This window comes from Zonotrichia leucophrys, chromosome 1A (genome assembly GCF_028769735.1).
Source record: "Zonotrichia leucophrys gambelii isolate GWCS_2022_RI chromosome 1A, RI_Zleu_2.0, whole genome shotgun sequence".
Classification (NCBI taxonomy): domain Eukaryota; kingdom Metazoa; phylum Chordata; class Aves; order Passeriformes; family Passerellidae; genus Zonotrichia; species Zonotrichia leucophrys.
The window spans coordinates 59,429,348-59,436,412 of record NC_088170.1 but is presented as its reverse complement, the minus strand read 5'-3'; the positions used below and the strand labels follow the sequence as shown (position 1 = coordinate 59,436,412).

Sequence of the window (7,065 nt, the reverse complement as noted above, 5' to 3'; positions counted from 1 at the left end):
CCCAGGACAGGGCCACAGGGTGCCCAGGCCATGGTGGCCATGGAGCAAGCCCCAGGACAGCCCTGGTGCCCAGCACCCTGTGGCTGCAGAGTGGTTTTTGTTTTTAGCAGCAAAATGAAAACTGTTCTCAGTGGCGATCAGTCCCTCATGGTGTCATTCCCCAGTGTCTGTAAGGAACAGCAGAGTCTTACTAAAGAGTTTCTGTGCCTGGGGCATCTGCAGGGCCCCCGCCCCCTCTCTCCCTCTCTCTCTCTCTGTTCCCCTAGGGCTAATAAATAGCTGAGCTCACCTGACTGCCTTCAATTTTAGTGACGGCATGACCCTGGGTCCTTTTGCTCTGCTTGATACCCATTGCCATCAAGCTTTCATATCTTTCACATCTTTGAGACCTGTATCCCTGTTACATTTGACTAACCAATGTTAACCAACACATTCCGAAGGGAGGAGGACAGACAGTGTACTGACAGTACCCTAGGAGAGTGCCCATACATTTTCTTCAGGGAAAAATATATTGATTTGCAAGCATAAGCATGCAGAAAAGGCAACCACACCACAGCAGTGTAAAGAATATTTATTTAGCATACTGGTCTACAGTGTCTTGATACGCCAACAATAACAGCACCAAAGCAACAGAGGCATTACAGGGACATTTGGATATTTGGGACATTACTATGCAATGGTAAACCACTGGGAGTAAAGGGAAGTTTAGGTGTTTAAAGGATGGCAGCTCTTGCAGGCATGTAAAAGCTATGGAAGTTCAGGTGATTTTAGTATTTCAGAGGATATGGATTTAAAGAGTTCCAAAGGGCAGTACAGAAGCATTTACAGCCCCAGGAAGGGCCAGGTTCTGTGCCCACCCCCAGCCTCAAAAATGACAGGCAAAGCTGTGTCCCCAGCTCATCCCAAAGGACAGAAGGAGCCAGGCAGCCCTTCCCCTTGGCACTGGCCAGCTCATGGGGAAATAGGGCAGAAAATTCCAAGGATCTCAGCCCAGGCCAGATCTGACATCCCCTTCCAGTGCAAACTCTGCCAGTGCTGGGCAGGGGATGTGCTGCCAGCAGCCAGAGGGGCTCAGGGGGGCTGGCACTGCTCCAGTGGGAACCTGAGCAACAAAAAGGGGGAAAAGCCACAGACCCAGAGGCCAACAATACCTGGCAGTCCTTAACTCCATGATTTGGCCTCTGAAATGCAAGCATTTCACCTTGACCCACACAGCACCTTGGGTGCCTGCACGTTCCCTGGCAGCCCTCTACAGCCATAGGCTGTGTCCAGCCCCAGAGAAACAGGGATGTGGGGAACAGCAGCTCCAGATCTGCCTCCAGACACAGCAGCCCATTCAAACGGCAGCCCCCACCAGATTCCATCAAGCAGCTTTTTTCTCTGGACAGGACTTGACCATGGAGCAATGCTTGGGTCAGAAACAATAAGCCCCCAGGCAGAGGATCTGATGATATTTCTAAGCTAATTTATAATTTCAGGGCTTTTAGCCTTAAAAGATAAAGTAACTAAGATGATGTTGTGATTAAGGTGCAGAATATCTAATTTGAGAGAAGTATAAAAAGAAATCAAGGAGTGCTATCTATCAGGAGATAACTACAAGTCTTCCCCCATCACCACTATAAATCTTTCACTGAGAAGAACTACTACATTATAAAGAACAAGAATTTAAAAAACATAAAAATTAAAAAGAAGACATGTTAAACACTACCTAACAAGTTTCATGACATGAGCACAAAAGTCTTAAATTCAATGTCATAAATTCAATACCGTCAGAAGATTCAGATACAATGTCCTTAGAGACAGTGCCATCTAAGTCAAGTACAATATTAAAAGACACTGAAATCTTTAATATGTGTTAAATATTTTAAATTCATAGATCTGATTCAGAGAAATATCACAGAGGCATCATCAATCCTTTTTCCCTTCTGACACACATTTTTTATAGCTATGCCACAGTTTCTGCAATTAAAAGATATCCCAAACACTTACAGAAAAGAGATGAGACAGAAAACTAACCTTGTGGATCACATGCTTTCATTATGCTTACTCCAATAAATACCCACAAACAGGCCAAGATTAATACCTGCATATATTCAAATTACCACTTTGAAAGAGATTAGACTTAAGGCATCCCACCTATTCCCAGAGGCAGTGATTATTCCTTACAGGTATTTCCAAGGGGAAAACACCTTGTTCAAAAGTACTGAATATTGTGATAGTGCCATATATAAAACCCTCTCCTTTTAGTTTCACATTTAGGGCACATAAGCCCTTATTTTCTGTTTAAATGTACTAATCTTCTTAACGGTATAATCAAGCCTTTAATATAGAATATTATCAGTTTATATTTAGAAGGAATAACCATCACGTTAGTGGTGATGGACATATCTCCCCATTCATCTGACTGAAATACCCTGGATAAATTCCTTTGCCCAATTCATTTCTGCAGAGACAGCAAGAGGCTTTATTTAATTTAAAAGCATTCAGTTGCAATATATTTATAGTTAATATGTAAAAATCCTACTTTAAGTTCGAGAAACGTTTTTTTCTGCTTCTATTTTTCATAGGAAAATGTTCCAGTTTGTAGCTTTTTTAGTAACACAGGTTACAAATTCAACAAAAGGTATTCCTACAGTGAATAGGTCACAAAAACTTCAACTATCTTTGCATCTTTCTAAAGTTTTGTGTTCTTGGAAAGTGAAAATGGGCCTGAGCCCCTAGGTACAAATTTAAGGAAGTTCATATTTAAACATATCCCAGGACACGCTGGGGGGTTTTTGGTTTTTCTTTTTGTTTGGTGGTTTTTTGTTGTTGTTTTTTTTTTTGGGTGGGTTGGGTTTGGTTGTTTTTCTTTTTCTTCTTCTTCTGTTCTTTCAGTAGAACTGGAAGATTTCCTAGTAATTCCTAATTCCTGCCCAATATGCTACCAGCTTTGTAGCACATAAAAAGTGCCCCCACCAACACAAAACCTGAGCCAGATCTAAGCCACTGAAATGTGGTCTTTCTGGGAGATATTACAGGGGGATTATAAAACCCCAGACAGCAGAGCTATCTTTTGGCACATGACAGGCATTGCATTAGGCTGCCATGATGCATACATTAAACATAATAAATAGCTGCTATAGACCCAGCTCCCCGAAATACTTATTCAGGTCTCTCACATATATTTCCTTGTGGCACCTCCTCTGATTCTGAAGAGCACATTAAATGTTTAGCCACCCAAGATGTAACTATTCATCCTAGCAGCAGCCTGATTGCCTGAAACAGAAAAGCTCAAGAAAGAGTTAAAGAGACAGGCATTAACAAAGAATATAATGGAACATGCTCTTACGTGGATAATCAAAAGAAATGTATTATTATCCTTTAACTATACCTAAAAATTTCCAGATTAATCAAAAATAATGAAGAAAATGCAATGTATTATTATCACTGATTCTCAATTTGTCTTAAAGGTAAATACCTATATAAGATACTCATAAGTAAAACCCAAAATTAAAAGGTCTGTCAAATTCTGGCCTAGCTAATTACAAAGGCATCAATCTCTCTTTATACCAGAGCATAGTGTTCTTCATGTAAAAAAAGCACAAAGAGGATGATTCCCCTCTAATTCAAACAAATTACAACCACTCTGCATGCTAACCATAACAAACACATGTTAAATTCAGCAGAAGGGATGAGAACTGAACTGGCATGCAGCTGGAACCTCTTCCAGATCATTTGACCAGGGAATGCTTTTCCCACTGACACATCTGCCCAGCAATGTGGGGAGAAGTCACTACATGGAAGCTGTGGATGCTAAATCTCTGAGCAATGAGCCCAGAACTGTGAAAAAGGAGAGGAGGGGGGGCGGAATTGGGTAAACTGAAAATCTGACTGCTCCCTCACATGTGGTCATCTCTTCTGCCACGCCTGCCTGCACCTGGATGCCGGAGTCAGCCTTGCCTCAGTGCAGCACTGCCACAAGAGGGATGGAAACTGCCATCCAGATGTTCTCCACAAGGAGTAAATTAGGAAAATTTTCAAGAAGAGAGCACCTTGTCCCCTTGTCCAAAGATTTTGTAGTGCATCACTCATATTACATGATGCATCAAGGAGCTGTGGGCTTTGCTGGCACTGATCCTCTTCCATGGTGATGACATTCCTCACCTCCCTGAAGTGCTAAAAGCTGGCACACTCCAAGACAGAACAAGCAATTTTGGTTTGTCAACAATTTTACCATTCTGAAAATTTGAGGTACTATGCTTACTAGCAGTTGTATGAGTTCTGCACCTCATGAAAAATCTACATGCTCTAGATAAAATACATTAATTAGAACAAAAAGGTTTCTTGTTTCTTACTGTCTGTATGAAGAAAATACTTAGTAACTGCAAAAAAGTGCAGGCTTTGTAAATCTGGAATGCAAGGTCACTAGTTACAGTGCAAGTCACTCACTAGTGTTTCTTAGCAGTCAGTGAAATGCAATCGAAAGAAATATTGTAATGTTATTAATTTTACAATGTGCTTTCTCAAGTGGAAAATATTGCAATTAGAAGGAGGATTTGCTCTCTACTGTAATCTCACTAATTGGACAAAAGGCACTTGGGGGGGAGTGGCTCATTGGGGTTTTGGGCCAGGTCCCAGAAGAAGGGTAGTCAGCGTGTAATGCACCACTAGCACTGCTCAAAGACAGTTTAGAGTTTAAAAACACCATTTGTACAAAGAAAACAGCCAGATGCCACAGCATTGGTGTTCTGTCAGTGATGAGTAGCATAAAGGCTCCCTAACATCTGCTACCACTTGAGGAAACAAAACTTACATCCCTTTGAGTGAAAAGGTCCACAGAGTGATCCGGGCTGCCTGAGGCTGGGGAGGGACCGGTGCTGCCAGCTCCAGCCAAACCCACACCTCTCATGTCTGCTGGTTGAGGCAAACCCTGCAAGCATCACAGCTCTGCTCAAACTCCTTTGTGCTTCACAACTGCATTAACTACACGTTGAAGGAAAAGTAGGGCAATAAAGAACGCAGGGATCACTTCCCTGAAGGAAATAAACCTGCGTCTCTCAAATGCATTTTCTACATCTGCTCTCAGCAGTTCATTTCTGTTTGAGGTGGACAGCCTGTAAATATTATTGTGTGAAGAAAAGAGATCATTTTAAAGACATGAATGTCTCTTTGTCTAGTTCAATGAACCACAATTGTGTAGATGCCCTGCAACAGGTTTTCCAGATCAGAAGCAGAAGTACCCTTTAAGTATAAGACATTACACTGCTGCAGAAGAAAGCGAGAGATCTTCTCTGAGCCTTTTTTACCAAATACTGCAACTAAGAAAATATTTCTGCTGAAAAATAAAACTGAAAAATTACTAGATGTAAAGGAAAATGTGGTCAACTTACACATTAGTAGCCACACAGCAACCACAAGCAGCATTATCGAAAACATTATTTTGTTACCTTGGAAATGTTAGTATTGTTACCAGCTGCCCTCTCTACCTTAAAGAGTGAATTATGATTCTGCAATTTGTTTTGGGAACAAACACAAGGAGTGGTCTGAATCAGATCAGTGCAGTGGCCGGAAATTAAATGGTCAACTTGTCAGAAGTAGGACTGTTTGATTTTTGGTTCAGTGATCAAAATGAAAAGAAAAAGAAGGGAAAAGAGATCAGCTTGGGCCACCATAAAAGAAATACTGCGGGATCTGACACAAAAAAATAAATTAAAATATCAGTTAGGTCAATATGAAAATCTTCAATGAACCCAAAAAAAATTAGATAAAGACTTTTGTTCAAGCAGAAAAGTCTCATTCCATTTTCTGATTATGCATGTAACTTCTTTTTTTTCAGTCAGTTTCACAATTAAGATACTTTCCCAAAACAAAAATAAGAACTATGATTTGAAAATAACAGTAATGTATTTCAAATATTTCACTTCTCCCCATTTTCCATTAAAACTTTTACCAAATCCTTTTCCAGTACATTATCAATTTTTGTCTTTGACAAAAATCAGATGACAAATTAATTCACTATGAACACGGAAGTTCCAACTAAATAAATTCAGAGAATCATAGAATAGTTTTGCTTGGAAGGGACCTTACATATCATCTGGTTTCAATCCCCCTGCCTGGGCATCTTCCACTAGACCAGACTGCTCAAAGCCCCATCCAACCCAGCCTTGAATGCTTCTAGGGATGGGACATCCACAACTTCCATGGACAACCTGTTCTGGTGTTTCACCACCCTCACAGCAAAGAATTACTTAATCTAAACCTTCTAATTATTTCTAATCTAAACCTGCACTCTCAGTTTGAAGCCATTCCACCTTCTCCTGTCACTACATGCCCTTGTAAAAATCCCTCTCCAGCTCTCTTGTTGGGCATCTTTGGTCACCAGAAAGCTGCTCTAAGGTCTCCTCAGAGCCTTATCTTTCCTGGGCTGAACAGCCCCCTTTTTCTCAGCCTGGGTTCCCAGGAGAGGTGCTTCAATCCCCTCATCATCTCCATGGACCTTCTCTGGACTCACAGCAACAGGTCCAAGTCCTTCCTGTGTTGTGAACCCCAGATGTGGATAGAGAACTCCGGGTTCTGGATCTTGTGAGGGTGAGCAGAGGGGCAGAACCGCCTCCCTCTCCCTGCTGCCCACGCTGCTTTGGATGCAGCCCAGGGCATGGCTGGCCTTCTGGGCTGTGAGCACTCATGGCCAGCTCACATCCAGCTTCTCATCCATCCAGTCCTTCTCCTCAGGGCTGCTCCCAATCCATTCTCCACCCAGCCTGTTTGTGCTTGGAATTCCTCATGCAAGAGGAGTATCAATTTGAAAAACTATGTGACAGGGTATCAGCCATCAGCAGATGAACTATAATACTTAGAAAGCATGAAAATATTTGCCAGAAGTTTTTGATCTTTGTAGTCATCTGAATGAGGTTCTGAAGACTACACTTGTTTTGGGCCAGAGTCAGAAGAATTGCTGTAAAAAAATTTTTAACACTGAACTTCAGCCAGGGATTCTTTTTTCCAAACATCTAGGAACTAATTTTTTATTTAAGCACTTTTAAATACTGATTCTTTGATTTTGACACCTGGCATACCCACAAA

The 7,065-nt window shown here is 41.5% G+C and overlaps 1 protein-coding gene across 3 annotated transcripts in view; it reads right to left on the bottom strand.

The window, feature by feature from the left end:
• RELN (reelin) overlaps nt 1-7,065 on the bottom strand; it is a 283,741-nt gene that overhangs the window by 265,670 nt on the left and 11,006 nt on the right. The gene's annotated exons all lie outside the window — the stretch shown is intronic.